Source organism: Ahaetulla prasina, chromosome 3 (genome assembly GCF_028640845.1).
Source record: "Ahaetulla prasina isolate Xishuangbanna chromosome 3, ASM2864084v1, whole genome shotgun sequence".
Taxonomy (NCBI): Eukaryota; Metazoa; Chordata; class Lepidosauria; order Squamata; family Colubridae; genus Ahaetulla; species Ahaetulla prasina.
In genome coordinates, this window is record NC_080541.1 from 34,802,208 (window position 1) to 34,821,265 (window position 19,058).

Here is a 19,058-nt window from a genome sequence, read left to right on the forward strand (position 1 = left end):
TGTATACTTGGGAGTAACTAATATTTATTTCACTATATCTTACTCTGACCAATCCATTTTTATCCTTTATAAATCCATCGGAAACCTGGCTCATGTGAGCAAGTAAGCTAGGATTTGTACAACGTGCTATTATGTAATTTGTGTATTTTTAATTGCATTTCCATTCAAGGAGTACTTGAAGAGATTTTGCAATAAAGTGTAAAAAAAAGTAAAATACGGAGGTATAACAACAAAACAACAAAACGTATATAAGCAGCAAAATACTGTAGGACAGAGCTGCAAAATTAACACGTACAATGTCAAGGAACTACCTAGCTGGTTGAAAACAACCAAGGAAAGAACCAGAGTGATGCGAGAGGCTGGCTGGCCCATCTCCCACCCCCCACCCCCCGGCCAGCCCATGAAGAACTACAATGCTGATCTGGACGTCAAAGAAATCCAGTTTGACACCCCTAGTCTAGATTAAATGGTGATGATAAAGTGTCTCTGATGGACTTGAAAAACTGGATTAGGCAATCCTACCTATGCTGTGTCCAGCCATTTAAGGCTCTATAGATCAGGGGTCTCCAACCTTGGTCCCTTTAAGACTTGTGGACTTCAATTCCCAGAGTTCCTCAGCCAGCTTTGCTTTGCTGGCTGAGGGACTCTGGGAGTTGAAGTCCACAAGTCTTAAAGGGACCAAGGTTGGAGACCCCTGCTATAGATTGCTGGGAGAACCCTGAATTGGGCTCAGAAAGTGTGATTGTTTTAGCACTAGAGGTGGTTTGGAATTTGGATCATATTGTATATCGCCCTTGGGATTTACCAGGGATAAAATTTCCTAATCCTGGAAAGAACCAGTGGAGAAGAATGAAGGAGATAGACAATTATCATTGACAGTTAACTCTAATGAAGCTTATGATCTCCATGATTTGTATCTTGACTAATTGTGCTAGGTGCCATTTTGTAAGCTTTTTTTAAAAAAATTAAAATAAAGGCTTCTTTATCTATTATCTAGAATCAGTATTTTGATTATGAATCAAGTTATCCTCTTAGAATGACCAAACTCTAGCAATTATGACCCCAGACTGAGAATTCTCCCATGCTCTCCTTTTTTTTTCAGGTCCTGGCTTTCTGAAGCTACCTTTGGTGTATGTGTGTATCCAGTGTTATTTTTCTTTCTAAACCAATTCATTGGAATATAATAATACAACTATAACATTCATTATGTGGTGGCGCAGTGGTTAGAATGCAATATTGCAGATTAACTCTGCATTTCACAGCCAGGGGTTTGATCTTGATTGGCTCAAAGTTGACTCAGCCTTTCATCCTTCCAAGGTTGGTAAAATGAGGACCCTGATTGATGGGGGCAATATGCTGACTCTGTAAACCACTTAAAGAAGGCTGTTTTGCAGTGGTTCTCCTCTTTTCTCCATTATCAGTCAGGGCTAGTGGGGGTGGGGTAGAGACCCAGCCTTAGACCAGAGGTGGGTTTCAGCAGGTTCTGACCAGTTCTGGAGAATTGGTAGCAGAAATTTTGAGTAGTTCGGAGAACCGATAGTAAAAATTCTGACTGGCCCCACCCCATCTATTCTCTGCCTCCCAAGTCCCAGTGGATCAGAAGGAAATGGAGATTTTGCAGTATTCTTCCCCTGCCATGCCCACCAAGCCATGCCCACCAAGCCACACCCACAGAACTGGTAGTAAAAAAATTTGAAACCCACCATTGCCCTAGACACTTATTATGTGAGGTACCTCAGCACTCAAGTCTCTCTCCCCTGCTGTTTAGCATCTATCAAGCTGCTGGGAGAGGTCATGGCTCCTGCTGGAAGAGCAAGTGGCAGCTATGGACAAGCAGGCCTTTGCACAAATATGTCTTGTGCACCAATTGCGCTCAATCCTGGACCGGGAAGCCTTGCTCAGATCATCATCTTCCATTTGGGATTACTGCAATATGCTTTATGCAAGACCATCTGGAAGCTGCAACTGGTCCAGAATCCAGCAGCATGCACAGTTTTGGGTGTCCACAGATCTCCCCAATAATAGTGTTGCACTTGTTTCCAGTTGCTTTTTAGGTCAATTCCAAGCAGTGGTGAAATGCTACCGGATTGGACCGGATTGAGCGAGTAGGTAGCAGAGATTGGGGCTGGTTCAGATAACCAGTAGCAATCTCTGGCTGGCCACGCCCTTGAACCAATCTGCGGCCCACAGCCATATATGAAGGCAGGCAAGCAAAAGGCCATGTGGAAGGCAGAAACTGAGGAAAGCATGGCAGGGCTGCAGGGAGAGGTTCTACAAGCCAATGCTGGCAGTGGGGGGGGAGTCAGACGGGGGGGACCTGGCAAGGCTCGCTTGCCGTTTGGGCGTGGCGCGCTCAGCTTTTATGCTTGGCTTCTGCAGGGCCTTTGGCTGACTGCTGCCCACTTGTCTTCCAGCCCACTTGCCTTCCCTTCCAACCCATGATGGAGAATGCACCGCTCCTGGCCCGGGCCACCCACCTTCGGGTCCCTGAAGGGCAGGGTGTGCTCTGCCGCTGCTGCCAGCATTGGCACTGTGGCCGCACAGGAAAATTCTCTGGCGCAGCGCAGTTCCGGGATGGCAGGAGAGCCCAGGCAAGCTCTGCCACCACTGCCGGGATCATCCACATGGGGAAAACTCCCCGGCACAGCGCAGTTCTGGGATGGTGGGGGAGCCCAGGCAAGCTCTGCTACTGCCGCCACCGTTTCTCCGGGATCGTTCACATGGCAAAACTCCCAGGTGCAGCACAGTTCCAGGATGGCTGGGGAGCCCAGGTAAGTTCTGCTGCTGCTGCTGCTGCTGCTGCCGCTGCCGCTGCTGCTGCTGCTGCTGCCGCTGCTGCTGCTGCTGCTGCTGCTGCTGCTGCCGCTGCCGCTGCCGCTGCTGCTGCTGCTGCTGCTGCTGCTGCTGCTGCTGCTGCCGCTGCTGCTGCTGCCAGGAGCATTCTGGCAGAAAAAACTCCCCAGGAAGGCTCTGTTTATGTGACAAGACCAGGTTGTGTGTGTGTGTGTGTGTGTTTGCGTGTGTGAGAGAGAGTGAAAAACAGAGAGAAAGAGAGAAAGAGAAAGAAAGAGGAAGGGAGAGAGAGAGACAAGAGAAAGAAAGAAAAGGAAGGAAGGAAAGAAGGAAGGAAGGAAGGAAGGAAGGAAGGAAGGAAGGAAGGAAGGAAGGAAGCTTATGACCACAATTGTGCCCCAAATTTTGGTTGCTAAGCAAGTTTCACCACATTTTACAAGTTGGCCACACCACCCTGTCACATGACCACCAAGCCACGCCCACCAAGCCACGCCCACAGAACCGGTAGCAAAATAAATTAGATTTCACCCCTGATTCCAAGTATTGGTTATCACCTTTAAAGCCCTATGGGGCACAGAGCCAGGATACATTCGGTACTGCCTCTCCCTGAAGATAGCTGTTCTTCCTACCAGTTTAAATGGGATGAGTGTGCTCCAAGTCCCCTCCCTTAAAAGTTGCCATCTGATGAAGCCTTAGAAATGTGTTTTCTCAGTGGCTGCCTCAGTATTTTGAAACAACCTCTCACCAAAGTTCAGGGGGACCCCTTAGCCTTCCAGACAGCTGTGAAGACCTGGCTCTTTCCCCAAGGATTGCACTGAGATGGGGAGAGGGAGAAGGTGTTGAGCTGTCAGGATGTTTGGTCTGGCAACTGGGGACAGGGGTGTGTTTCTAATCTATGTTTTATGGATTGTTGTGAGCCAGCTAAGTTATCATATGAGATGGGCAGCCATATTAGTCAATTAATTAATTAATTAATTAATTAAACACATAAATAAGCTGTATATAGCCGAGATCAGTGGTGGGATTCAAGTAATTTAACAACCGGTTCTCTGCCCTAATGATTTCTTCCAACAACCAGTTTGCCAAACTGTTCAGAAAATTAATAACCGGTTCTTCCGAAGTGGTACGAACTGGCTGAATCCCACCACTGGCTGAGATTAAGAGCAGTATTTGGCTTTGAAAAGGTGTTTGCTTATATTAACAGCACTATGGTTTTAACAACATCCTATATAGGATGTTGAGTCTATATGACTCAGAGTCACTGAGATTCCTACCCCAGGAAGATCAGAAAGAGCTGGTATCTTCAAGGTCGACAGCAAGGCCAACAGTGTTGTCATGATTCACATCTATTTTGTAACTTTAACTTGCTGATTTCCAGATTATTATTTATTTTGTATGGGTACCTTATTGATATGACTAACATATTATTTACAGTTAGATGAAAGGTGTAAATCCTTGCCGCCATTTATTCTTTATACTCTGTGTGCCTTGAGTTCTGTCCCCTCGTTTGTGGAAGGGAGATGAGGATGTGGATATCGATTATGTGGGATAATCGAAATAACAACAAAAATGTTTTTCAACTCTTTATTTTTGGGAGTACCCTAGACTGTATAAAAAGTGAGGCTTAAGCATTGTAGAAATATCCTATGGTCAAACAATGAACACAAGAAATGGGTATTGTGCTCACAAAGCATAGTTTTTTATTTTTTGTAGTATATTTCTAATATATGAGCATTCATCTATTTCTGAATTGTTAACTCTATTTTGTAGCTCAGTATATCTATCATCGAGCAAACCGTAACCCCCATTGCCTCGTATTATGCTTCTCCATAAAGAAAAAAGAAAAACTCCCCCAGCCTTCCAAATACCACTATCAGTGGAAGCCCTATGTAAGCCTTGACCTTGACGAGAGAAGGGAGGTTGATAATAGTTGTGAAACTGGAACCCCACCGCTATGTGCCGAGATATAGGGCAAGGCCTATAATGACTATCTCGGTGCACAGCATGCAAAGCTGTTGCCACCAGGGCCCCCGCACCTGCTTCTCTTGCTGTTGTAAGCACATTGTCAAGCACATTATCTGAGAAAGAGAATCCATGGATAGATTCTTTCCTGTACATATATTTATTTGTGTAAGGTGCACGAGGTAACCATCTTTTATTTTACTCAGTTGAAGGAAGTGGCTGATGCTTGATTTTTTTAATACTAATTTTACTGGCTCCACAATGACATGTTCTCTGCATGCTACTGTCTGATCTTTATTTAACATTTATTTAATTGGGCCTGCTGAAAAACCCAAGGCAACAAAATCATCTATTTGTTTCTAGCCGTATAGCTTATAGAACGCAAATTTGTTTTCGAAGACACACAGACGTAGATATTCAGGGTTGTTTTACTTGAGTATCACAGTATCATATTGCAAACTATTGACGTTACTTGTTTGGTGAAATGTCACCTACTGGGAAGAATGTTAGAAGTTGAATTCTAATGTCTAGATTTTGATTATTTTTTTTTTGAAGAACAGTCTCAGATTGTATCCTGAAGGTTGCCAATTAAACCTAAGTCATGTGAGCAACTCAATCATGTCCTTTTTACTCAGACTGGATTTTTACATACACTGGGGGATGAATTTGTGATTCAGTCTACAAGATAAACCTCTTCAAACTTTGGAAAACTTCTTTCTGCAAAACAGAAATATGAGACTGAAGAAAAGGATCTTGTGGCTATTGCAACAGTTATAAGTATTGTGACATTTTGAAGGACTTAGACATTTGTCACTTAACTGTCCATTTTTTTTTAAAAAAGGAGGAATTCCTGTCCTTAAATATAGTGTTCTATGATCTCTAAAGGTAATCCATAAATAAAAAACAAAGATGATCATTTCATAGTTTGTAGTTGCACCTCTTTGAGTAAGGCTTTCCCGAGTCTCCAGATCACACATTTTGCAGCTGTTTTGCACTTGTGGGACACAGGAAATCATGGATTTATCCATGTTTCAAGAAGCTTATTTGATGATAGTTATTGAGTCAGTACCATGAAATATGTATAAAACGTATTTTGTATTCAGGCTGTGAATCAACTGCCCTTGTGGACATTTTTTTGACCTCAGCTTGAAATTGGGAAATCTGTGTTGTGTTATTAATGTGCTGTCTAAGAACTGCAACAATGCAACTGGCAGTAAGATAATGCTTATTAACCACTCAACTAGGAAGTCTTCCTTGAACTTCTTGCCAAAGATTTGACACAGAGATAATTATATGAGTCCAAGTATTCCCCTGCATGAATAGTTGATAGAAAATGGAATTTAAAATCACAAAACATTTCATTTTATTTAATTGTTATGTTTTTAGACATTATTGCTTCAGGAAGATCTGGGGAGTTCAGGGGAAAAAGGCCTTATATTTTGAAACACCTAGGTTCTTGTTAATTTGCAGAATTTAAAAAATGATCCACAACTTTACTGCAGCAATTGACATACAAATAAATATCACTTGGTAGCTATTATGACCCCTTTTAATTAGAGTCTGTATTCTTGATTTCTTTTAGATTGAACTCACAACAATGCATTTCAAAACAGAAAAAAAAAAACACCACAGTTTTTCAAAAATGAAGAAAAACTTGAACTCAGTCCTTGACTCTCATTGAAATCAATTCAAGTTCACATTGACAAATACATTCTCTGAAAGTTATGACATTTCAGTGTGATAAACATTACTAAACATTGGAGCGGCAGAATCAATGTTATTGCTAATCATATTTTCAAGGGTTTGCTTAGCAGTGAAATCCGGCCGAATCTATCCAGCTCGCACAAACTGATAGCCCCGGCAGCAGGAGGTTCCGCCCACCCACTCACCGGGAGATCATTATGTCCTCTACGCATGTGCAGAAGAGGCAGGCATCTCATATTCCCGAACTGATAGCGAAGGTAAGTGCATTTCACTGCTGGGTTTGCTGTATTAGGATATGTACATTTTGATAGTTTTGTTATTAAATACTGTATCATGTACATATTTATTTTCATTTTGAAGGGAAAGCCTGATCTTTTATAAAGTTCTCATAATATAATATAATAGCAATAGCATTTAGCGTTATATGCTGCTTTATAGTCCTTTATCCCCACTCCCAGCCCCCAGAGCGAGTCCAGCAAGATACTGTGGCTGGTGATATGAAAACATACAGAAGGGCCAAGATGAACACACCACCCCATGCCAAAGTCATCCACAAATGCAACAAATACTGTCTCAGAATTATAGCTGGTCTGAATTCTGAAAAGGATTCCACATAATCTTTTTCACCCAAGGTCCTTTGTAGCTGGAAACTGACCATCCTCTCAACAATCTTCCCTAAAAAGGGAAGGTTGGAGACTGAATAGAAGTAATATTTACCACCGCTTGGAACTCAACACATGCTACCTCCTGAAAGGCCTTAATCAGCCAGGAGCAGCATGGATCCAGAATCTTTTATTTGAAGGTAAAACCAGTCATAATTAATATTAATAAAGTAAAACAAGGGAGCAGCAAAGACCTTAAGTTATGTGCCGATAATACCAATTAGTATTTATTATAGACTGAGCAGGCTCACACGTTACAGATTATAGTACTTGAACGTCATAAAGTCGAACAGCCTTCTTTGTATAAGAATTTAGGCTGAAACATCCATGATAGATGATTGGCCAAGCTTTGCTTCAACACATTCAACACATTCATCTTAACATTCCCTACTGTCTACTCTATTTCTATTATTTCTAAGCATGCATCAATATAGATAAATTAGCATAAGCTGATTATATGCAAATCTGTGTCCTACATTTTGGTGGTGCATTTTCATTTTTTTCGTCCACTCCACTCCCAATTTTTTTTATTACATTTCAGTTACTTATAAGACTTTTCTCACATTCTTTCATAAGCCAATGAGGGGGGGAGAGATAATAAATGTCACTCAGAGAACAATAAATAAATTTTGCACTTTCAAATTCAAATTCATTCCAATGGGAGACTTTTAAGAACATGGTTTGCTTTCTTATTTATATGACTGTACCTTAAAATACTTAGCTTCTGAATCATTTCCTAAATAAGAGAGTGTGCATTCTATATTAGTAAAGTCAGAGTTACATGACAAGACAATGCAGAATTATGAAGTCCTTGTTTTTATTGGCTTTTTGTTTCTTTTATTCATTTACCACCAGGAGATGAGACCAAGCCTGCCTGAAGATCTGACAACTCTAAGTAATATACAGTAACTTAATGAATGACAGTGAACTCCTGCAAAATCAATAAGTTCAGTACCGTTACATCTTCCATACATCTTCCATCCATTAAGAAGCATCATCCTACTGGCAGCAAACCTAGAATGAGTATCTTTGAATATTAACATTTCTTAAGAAAATAATTCACAACTTATAGGACTGAATTACAGTAGAAAAGTTAGACCAATCTCACGGGCTAAGCCTCATGCTCATCTATGATCTGAGGCAGAATATTTTAAGAAAAAAAATTTAGTTGCAAATGTATCTATCTTCATTATGTTCCCATTCAAGAAGCTCTCACCTGAGTTATTAGCATCTGATATTTCCATTGTTGTTATAAAGGAATTTTCTACCAATATAAAAAGCAAGAGTGACATTTCTTCTCCTTTCCTGATAGTCATTCAGACATTCTGCATCCATTGCTTTTTATACTATACAAACTGAACTTTTAACAAAAACGAATGCTATATTGTTACTATAACACCTATTGTGAGTCTTGAGTTATTATTATTATTTTATTATTATTTATTAGATTTTTATACCGCCCTTCTCCCGAAGGACTCAGGGCGGTTCACAGCCATAATAAAAATAGACAATATACAAATAAAACAAAGATTAAAAAACTTATTATATATCGGCTAAAATTTAAAAACAATATACTATTAAAATTAAACTCTCTAAAACTTATAAAATTAAAAATTACAAAGCCAGTCCCACGCGAATAAACAGATAGGTCTTCAGCTCGCAGCGGAAGGTCTGAAGGTCAGGCAGTTGACGTAGTCCAGGGGGAAGTTCGTTCCAGAGGGTAGGAGCCCCCACAGAGAAGGACCTTCCCCTGGGGGCCGCCAGCCGACATTGCTTGGCGGACGGCACCCTGAGAAGCCCCTCTCTGTGTGAGCGTATGGGTCGGTGGGAGGTATTCGGTAGCAGAAGGCGGTCCCGTAAGTACCCTGGCCCTAAGCCATGGAGCGCTTTAAAGGTAGTAACCAACACCTTGAAGTGCACCCGAGAGACCACAGGCAGCCAGTGCAGTCTGCACAGGAGTGCTGTTACATGGGAGCCACGTGTGGCTCCCTCTATCACCCGCGCAGCCGCATTCTGAACTAACTGCAGCCTCCGGGTGCTCTTCAAGGGGAGCCCCATGTAGAGAGCATTGCAATAATCCAGGCGGGAGGTAACAAGAGTGTGAGTGACCGTGCATAGGGCATCCCGGTCAAGGAAGGGGCGCAACTGGCGAATTAGGCGAACCTGATGAAAAGCTCTCCTGGAGACGGCCGTCAAGTGATCTTCAAACAACAGCCGTTCATCCAGGAGAACGCCCAAGTTGCGCACCCTTTCCTTTGGGGCCAATGTTTCGCCCCCAACAGTCAGCTGCAACTGCAGCTGGCTGTACCGGGGTGCCGACATCCACAGCCACTCCATCTTGGAGGGATTGAGCTTGAGCCTGTTTCTCCCCATCCAGACCCGTACAGCTTCCAGAAACTGGGACAGCACTTCGATAGCTTCGTTGGGGTGGCCTGGGGTGGAAAAGTACAGCTGCGTGTCGTCAGCGTACAGTTGGTACCTCACCCCAAAACCACTGATGATCTCACCCAGCGGCTTCATATAGATGTTGAACAGGAGAGGCGAGAGAATCGACCCCTGTGGCACCCCACAAGTGAGGCGCCTCGCTATCGATCTCAGCCCCCCTGTCAACACCGTCTGCGACCGTTCAGAGAGATAGGAGGAGAACCACCGATAAATGGTGCCTCCCACTCCCAAACCCTCCAACCGGTGCAGCAAGATACCATGGTCGATGGTATCAAAAGCCGCTGAGAGATCTAATAGGACTAGGGCAGAGGAGCAACCCCTGTCCCTGGCCCTCCAGAGATCATCCACCAACGCGACCAAAGCCGTCTCCGTGCTATATCCGGGTCAGAAGCCGGACTAGAACGGGTCTAGATAGACAGCTTAATCCAGGTATTGGGGTAGTTGACGTGCCACCACACTCTCAACAACCTTCGCAACAAAGCAAAGGTTGGAGACCGGACGGTAATTTCCCAAAACAGCTGGGTCCAAGGAAGGCTTCTTGAGGAGGGGCCTCACCACCACCTCTTTCAAGGCGGCAGGGAAAACCCCTTCCAACAGAGAAGCATTGATAATCCCCCAGAGCCAGCCTCGTGTCACCTCCTGTGTGGCCAGCACCAACCAGGAGGGGCACGGGTCCAGTAAACATGTGGTGGCATGTAACCTCCCCAACAACTTGTCCACGTCCTCGAGAGCCACAGGGTCAAATTCATCCCAAACAATCTCGACAAGACGAGTCTCCGCCCTCTCACCTGGATCATCCCAATTTTGATCCAGACCATCCCGAAGCTGAACGATTTTATCGTATAGATAACCACTAAACTCCTTGGCACTTCCCTGTAAGGGGTCATCCCACACCGCCTGATGAAGGAGAGCGGATCACCCGAAACAGGGCGGCCAGGAGGTTATCTGCCGACGCAATGAGGGAGGAAGCATAGGAACGCTTCGCTTCCCTCAGTGCCACTAGGTAAGTCTTAGAATAAGACTTAACTAGTGTCCGGTCAGCTTCGGAACGGCTGGATCTCCAGGCACTCTCTAGGCGTCTTCTCCGGCGTTTCATCTCCCTCAGCTCCTCGGAGAACCAAGGGGCTGGTTGAGATCTACGCCGGGTCAGAGACCGCAAAGGCACGACGCGGTCTAAAGCCCCAGCCGCGGCCTGTTCCCAGGCCGCAACTAGTTCTTCAGCTGTGCCGTGGGCCAGATCCTCACGGAATGGCCCAAGCTCCGTCAGGAACCTCTCTGGGTCCATCAGGCGCCTGGGACGGAACCACTGTATTGGTTCCATCTCCCTGCAGTGCTGGGTAGTGGTCCGAAAGTCCAAGCGAAGGAGATAATGATCTGACCATGACAAAGGCTCTGTTACTAAATCTCCTAACTCCAGATCATTTAACCACTGTCCAGAGATATAAATCATGTCCAGCGTGCCTCCCCCAATGTGCGTAGGGCCATCAACTAAGTTAATTTCATCAAACATCAAAGTTAACATCAAAGTTAATTTCACATCTACTTTGGCTCTGGTTTCTGGAACTGACTTACATGAACAGTGATATAGATAAACTATTTATACTCTAATGGGAGCAATTTAAATTGTTCTTGTGAGACAGACCACCCACCTATGCTGGTGAATTCCAGAAGGGTCTCTGAATTCCTTCATCTACATTGCTGTTGGCTTTGACCATGCTGTCGGGATTTCTAGAAGCTGAATTCTTAAAGTATAGGTACAACGTGACAATTATTGTTTACCTGTCATAGTAAGCCATGGTTTATTGAATTATAGTTTGTTGAAAAAATCATATCTGGCTGGGTTACATATCATACTAAGGGAAACTATCTCATGGCACAGCAAAATATATAAATTCAGCCTTAATCAAGGAAAATGTTTATCTTCATTATTTAAATACTGAAATATTCTGATACCCGATTAATAAGCATAGTAATCATTAACCACAAATTAGCAAAACCGAGTAAAAGATCATTATGAAGTCTTCTAATATCATTTTTTGTAGATTAAAACCAGTAGAATGAATTAAAAATAATAAATATGTAAAGTGCCACATGAATGTTTTCCACAATTTAGATGAAATACCTATTCTGTAAATTAAAATATTCACTGAGTGTAGATCATTCTATGCCATAATGTGCTGTTTGGTTCTACATAATGGCTTTTAAGCCATAGTTTACCGCTTAATAACGGATGAACATAACTAAAGAAACTTATGAAATAAACAAGCTATGATTTTCATTGTTACTGTATTTATATATAACTTAGTTTTTTATGGCTGCCTAGCTCAAGAATAATTGTGGGTGGTATGCAAATTAAAAAACAAATCCACATTATATTATCCCCACCGAAGTAAATGATAATTATTACAGGGCAACAGCTATGCATTTTCACAAACATTATTCAATCCAGGTGAATGCACACCCCAACCTATACCAAAGCGAGGAGAAAAAGTCAGATTTTCAGGATAACAGGATCCAGACTGTTACCTTAACAGAGAAGACCCACTTCCTAGACCCCTTGAGATGAGACAGAAAGCAAGCTCTCTCTGTTGGATCTTATAGGATAGACAGAAACAATGGGAGAAAGGAGTTTTTTCAGATCAATGTAGATGATAGCCATTGAAATATATCTAGAAGCTCACTAATAATGCACACCTGAGATGTTACATGGATATGCTGAGGCAACTTTCAATACCATTAAATTCTGGATCACTGCGGTCTCAGGTTGTCTTCAAGGGCAGACCATTGTGGACTGCATTATAATAAACTACATATGGCATAATTAAGATGTGGATGATTGTGAGAAGGAACACCTGATGCAAAGGTTTCCTGGTCGCAGATACCACCTACTTTCTGAGGTTTCTGAGCTTGAGCTATCTAGGAAAATCCCAAATTCTTTCTGGGGAAGCACAATTCATACTTGCAGAAGCAGTTTGTAATCTGAATAACCATCTACCATTCAGAGAGATGCATAAAACATTGATAATTTTGAGTCCCATTTCATAAAATGGTTGTATAACCATTTCTGAACATAACATAACATTCCTGCTCAGATATCACTATTCCATGCCACTTCTAGCATAAAACTTTTATATTGTGCTGTAATTCTGCATTTACTTTACGTTGACTCTAAAACAGGCCACGCTGCTCATTTGAGGGAAAAGGGCAACACTGATAAATTAAAAAATAATTGGGGGCCACAAAGCCACACCAATCTGCAGTTTGGTGGCAGTCAATTTCTGGAGTTTGTTTTTTTTTTTAAAAAAAAGCTGATGAATTGTGCAAGGCTGCCTGCTCTAAAGTAAAAGTTAGTAAATGTATGTGTGGTTGAAATAAGTCCCAAGTAAGTGAAAATAGTGAAGTGAAACAGGCCAGTGTGTTTATTCCCAAGTGAAAATAGATTGCAGCCAGATTCATCTCTTGCACCAATAGTTTTCCCTGCAGAGACTGAGACTGAGGCAAAGAAAATTTGAATGGGACTCAGTCAATCAGCTTCAGTGAAACCTTCTCCTCACATAGGAACTCCTTTTCTGCCAGTAGATGATTTTCCCTTGCATAACCCAACTATTTGTGAACTCAATTCTTTTAGGGTTCCTACACTTCTATAACGAATTGAACAACATAGTCTAGATCAGTGTTGGTGAACCATGGGAGCGCGCATGGAGGGGGGGGGAGAGTGCTGGAAACTGGAAGAGCAGTTTCTCAACACGCACACATGGGAGTGCCGGAAACCAGAAGAGCAGTTCCCTGGCACGCATACGCATGCCGGGAAGCTGAGTTTTCAGTTTCTGATATGTGCATGTACGCCAGTCACCTGGTCTTCCTGTGTCTGGCCAGCTTGCCGGCGCACATGTGCGCACTGGAAACTGGAAGCTCAGGTTCCTGGCATGCACATGTGCACCAGGGAGCTGCTCTTCCTGTTTCTGGCACTCCTGCATGAGCAAAGAACAACTGGCTGCGAGCATGTGCACGCCAGAACCTGGGTGAGCAACAGGCGATATCTGGCATGCCCGGAGTCTCTGTGTGCCACTTCCGGGACACGTGCCATAGGTTCGCCATCACGGGTCTAGATTGTATCCAAAGCTTTCATTTGATATATTTCAAGAGAAGGTGATAAGACACTAAAATTGTTTCTTTTTGTTGTTATGAAAGGATAAATCCTTCCTTCCTTCCTTCCTTCCTTCCTTCCTTCCTTCCTTCCCTTTCTACTTTTTATTTTTATTCTTTTATTTTTGTTTAAGTTTGTATTGGTTATTATCTTTTTAATTAAACTGTTCAATTTTGATTGAATTTGATCAAATTATTTTTTGAGCAATTATTTGAGCAATTATTTTTTCAATTTTAATTTGAAAAAATAATTGCTACCAACTTGCCTTCCATTGAGGACCTGTATACTGCACGAATCAAGAAGAGGGCCGTGAAAATATTTGCAGATCCCTCGCATCCTGGACATAAATTGTTTCAACTCCTACCCTTAAAACGACGCTATAGAGCACTGCACACCAGAACAACTAGACACAAGAACAGTTTTTTCCCGAAGGCCATCACTCTGCTAAACAAATAATTCCCTCAACACTGTCAGACTATTTACTGAATCTGCACTACTATTAATCGTTTCATAGTTCCCATCGCCAATCTCTTTCCACTTATGACTGTATGACTATAACTTGTTGCTGGCAATCCTTATGATTTATATTGATATATTGATCATCAATTGTGTTGTAAATGTTGTACCTTGATGAACGTATCTTTTCTTTTATGTACACTGAGAGCATATGCACCAAGACAAATTCCTTGTGTGTCCAATCACACTTGGCCAATAAAAATTCTATTCTATTCTATTCAATAACATTACTATTAAAAGAGGAAAATGATTCTGGCATCACTGGAATGTCCTGGGGCAGAGATATAAAGCCAGATTTTCAGCATGCCAACAATACTTAACTCTGTACTAACAAATGACCTCAACTATTCTCTTCACGTAGATGTTAAACAGAAGTGGGGAGAAAATTGAATGTTGAGACACTTCACAGCACAGAGGTCTAGGCCCTGGTTCTTTTCCCATTCAATACCATCAATCTCAAAAGAAGGAGGGGAAGTGCCACAAAACTATGCCCACTAATCCCCTAAACCAGTCCAGAGAATAGCATTCAGTAATTGGTAATATTAAAGGCCCCTGAGATATCAAGGAGTAGACAGATACTTTTCTCCCATCCTGAGCCCCTTAGAGCTAATCATGATGATGGAAAAATGATGACCTATGTCTGATGCCACACTCAGTTCTTATGGACTTGCACTGAATGCAAGTATGAAAATTGTAGGATTAGCATTAAGTTCTCATGAAGCATGTTATATCAACTATCATTCCAGCCCTAGCCCATATGGATGGCCTTAAATTCTATCCTAATGAAAAAAGTGAAAAGATTCTTTGGGTTCACACTTTCTACCACAGGCATGCTGAAGACCACTTTTACAGTAGATCATCTCTCCCTTGCCTATGTTTATTTTATGCTTAAAATTTCTAAAGCAGGGTTTGAAACTCCAAGTCCATGGATAGATTTGACCTTGGGTTCCTGAGGGTCCAAGGATAAATTTCAGAGGTTCTATGAATTTGCATAGAAGAAAAAAAATACAACATATTTTTATATAAAAATTACAAAGTAATTTATAGCTTGTAGAATCCAAAAACATTCGTTACCTTCAAAGGAGTCCATGGCACAAAAAGGTTAAGAAACCCTGTGGTAAAAGATGTAGCTAGAGACCTGACCTAACTTCTTAAACATTCTGATTGCCCTTTTCTACGTTTTTCAAACTCCTCAATACTTTTTTTTAATGGTAGGGCCTAGATTTGAATGAAATCTAATCTAGTTATTATTGGGTAGGGAATGACCCAGGAATGAACTGATTCTGGCACCTAAGAATAAAAACAGCCATTACGTTGATGAGAAACCAGAATTTCCAGCAAATACCACAGATGGTTTCCAGATGTTGCTGTAGATAGAGTGTTGAACCAAGGCATTTGAGAAAGTGCTCCAATTATGGGAAAACAGAAGTGTGGGGGGGAACTTAATGAAACCCCATACTGTTGTTTTTTTAAAAAATGTTTAGGCAAATAATGCCTGTTCTTTAGCATTCCAAATCTTGTAATTAAACAGGCCTTCACAAAATGACTTTTGTAAACTCAACTCTTTAAATCAAGTAATCCTTGAAAGTAATTTTTAAGTTGAAGGAACCTGCCTAAAATTCTAAGAAACATACCATTCAGTTTCAAAATTAACTAGCGACAGGGTTTAATAGTATGCAAAGGTTTCACCTATACCTAAGCACAAAGGCCCAATTCATGGTATTATTACTCTTGTCTAGCAGCAACTGTTCTTGTTTATTTATTTAATTATTACAATTTATATTGCTGCCCATCTCAAAGACGTGATCCTTGTCTAATTATTCCTACAATTTTGGGATTGTACCAGGATATTTTACTTAACAGAAAGTATAATGGGACAAATTACCCAGGGACCTATAACAAATATAGTTCCCATTCAGAGACTGGTTCAGGGTTTCAGGCAGATAAAACAGATCAATTCATATATAGTCTCAAGAATTACTTCAGCCATTATGTTTCCTCATGCACTCTTGTATTACTAACCCATTAACCCATTGAACACAAAGCAATGGATGAAAAATGTTACCTGAATGTAGGATAAACTGAGATGAACGGTCCTTCTGCCATCTTTTCAAAGTCTTCAAATAATCCATTTTATTAGTTGATCCATGATCTTTGTAGCTATTGATAGAACTGTACACAGAGTTACACTGCCTTGTCTCTTTTTTCCCTACTTACTTGTGCAAGATGGCACACTGTATATATCAGCAGAATTGTAAAGTTGCGCCGATCCAGTTGATGGTATTGCTTGATTATAACTACTTACTGTTTTCCGCAGAAGACATAATCTAACTGTCTCAAGCTCACTATACATGGCTTTGAATAAATTCTAAAGCTGTTGAAGTAAGCTTAAATATTGGGAGGGGACACTCCTTTTTTTCTCTTTATGCTTAAAATAGACACAGTATTGCATCCTGCAGTAATGAAATAAGATGAAGAAGAATTGCCATTTAAATTGCTCACATTATTTGGATGCTGTCTCATTCAAAAACAAATCTTGCACTTGCAGATTATAAAAGCTGGCACGACATTTTGGAAGGCTTCACATTTTAAGATAAATTGCACTAAATCAGTGCCATAGAGATAGAGCTGCTACCCTGTCATAGAAAAATCCAAAGCAATTATGAAGTCCCCATAGATTTGAATGAGCTCATTATTCATCGAACTACCTGGAACATACACAACAGACTGAGCATTCTAGGCAGGTTGTTAGAATTTAATTGCCCTTGCATCATGTCAGTTTCAAAAGGTGGGCCAATGATTATTTCATAAATGTGCATAAAACATTTGTTTGTTTCTCTGACAATGCAACTTATGCATATTTCTGTAACAGGAAATCCTAACCCTCTACTTTGAATTCTGTGGGGTCTAGATTTCTATTCTCATCATGAATTTATAACAGAAGCATTATAAATGAATGATTATTAAGATCTGTCTGTCTGTCATCGATCTATCTATCTATCTATCTATCCATCCATCCATCCATCCATCCATCCATCATCTATCTATTCTATTTTTCATCTATTCCAGAGGTGGGTTTCAGCAGGTTCTGACCAGTTCTGGAGAACCGGTAGCGGAAATTTTGAATAGTTTGGAGAACCGGTAGTTTCTGGCCCCACCCCATCTATTCTCTGCCTCCCAAGTCCCAGCTGATTGGGAGGAAATGGGGATTTTGCAGTAACCTTTCCCTGGATTGGGGAGGGAATGGAAATTTTACAGTATCCTTCCCCTGCCATACCCATCAAGCCATGCCCACCAAGCCATGCCACGCCTACCAAGCCACACCCACAGAACCGATAGTAAAAAAATTTGAAACCCACCACTGGGTATATCACTCCAGAAGGGAGGGCATCTCATCTCTGGGAGTAAGATGTTCCAAAAGTTAGGGGCAATGACGGAGAAGGCTCTTGTTGTGGCTCCAGCCCCCCCCCCCCAGGCCTGGACCCCTGCCAGAGAGTGACTCAGAGAGTGAGGGGGAAGGGCAGTCAGGGCTCCCCTCTGCAGGGCCGGCCTCTCTGGCTCAGCTCCAGGAGCCAGAGGCAGGCCAGGTGGAGGAAGTAACGAGGCCTCTGTCTCCTGTATCTCCCCCCGCCCATGCTCCCAGACCCAGCTGTGGACAATCAGTCCTGGTTAGATCCCAGGTTTCGTAGACAAGAGAGGTGGGAACAACCGAAGAAGGGGTGGAGCTGGCCTAGAAAGTGCAGAATCACGGAGCCACACCCCACAGGGTATAAAAGCAGGAGGGGCTGCTCTACTACTTTGTGACAGACAAATCAAACTGACTGGAGAAAACTTGAGCTGTACTATTTGACTGAGCATTTGGCTTGAATTGCTGTTTTGTTCCTGACTTCCTGGTTTGCTCCGGTAACAAGCTTCTGACACGCCAGCATCCAGGAAGATAAAAGAAAACCTTGGCAGATGCCCGCTGGTTTGCTGCCAGAGCTGATAGCTTCCATGGACTAAATTGCCAGCTAAATGAGTCATTTCACATGCCTCCCAGACTGAGGTGGGGGGACAGAACAGCTCTTTCTAGATCCCACCAGTTGGAATTGTTTAACCAATGGGATCTGCAACATGCTCTCCTTGACTGATGAGGTGGGACAGGTTGACATAATTGGTCCTATGCCATGAAGGGCTTTAAAGGTAATAACCAACACCTTGGATTGGATCTGGAAACAAACTGACAAACAATGCGGAAATAACAATGTCATCCAGATGGGAAACTCATAAACATTCAAACATCATGCTGACATTTACATTGTGTTTGCTTTTTCCTTTGTGTCATCTTTGAAAGGTAGTAGGGCAAAACTATGTACGTAAGCAGTGATTTTGATTTTGCTCAGATCAGCTCAGCAAGCTGCTAACATTTTGTTGGAAGCCTGGTATACGCTGTACTTGTTTGCACACTTAATACTTTCTTTGCTGTAGCTTCAAAATGATTTGGTTGCTTTAAGTGTGACTCACTTAAAGCAACCAATGTGATTTTGGCCCTGACATTAGAATTCTCCATATAATTGATACATTCTGTACAAAGGTGAGTTCAGCAGGTTCTGAGCAGTTCTGGAGAACCGATAGTGGAAATTTTGAATAGTTCGGAGAACCAGTAGTAAAAATTCTGACTGGCCCCACTACCATCTATTCTCTGCCTCCCGAGTCCCAGCTGATCGGGAGGAAATGGGGATTTTGCAGTATTCCTGCCCTGGAGTAGGGTGGGAATGGAGATTTTACAGTATCCTTCCCCTGCCACGCCCACCAAGCCATGCCCACAGAACCGGTAGTAAAAAAATTTG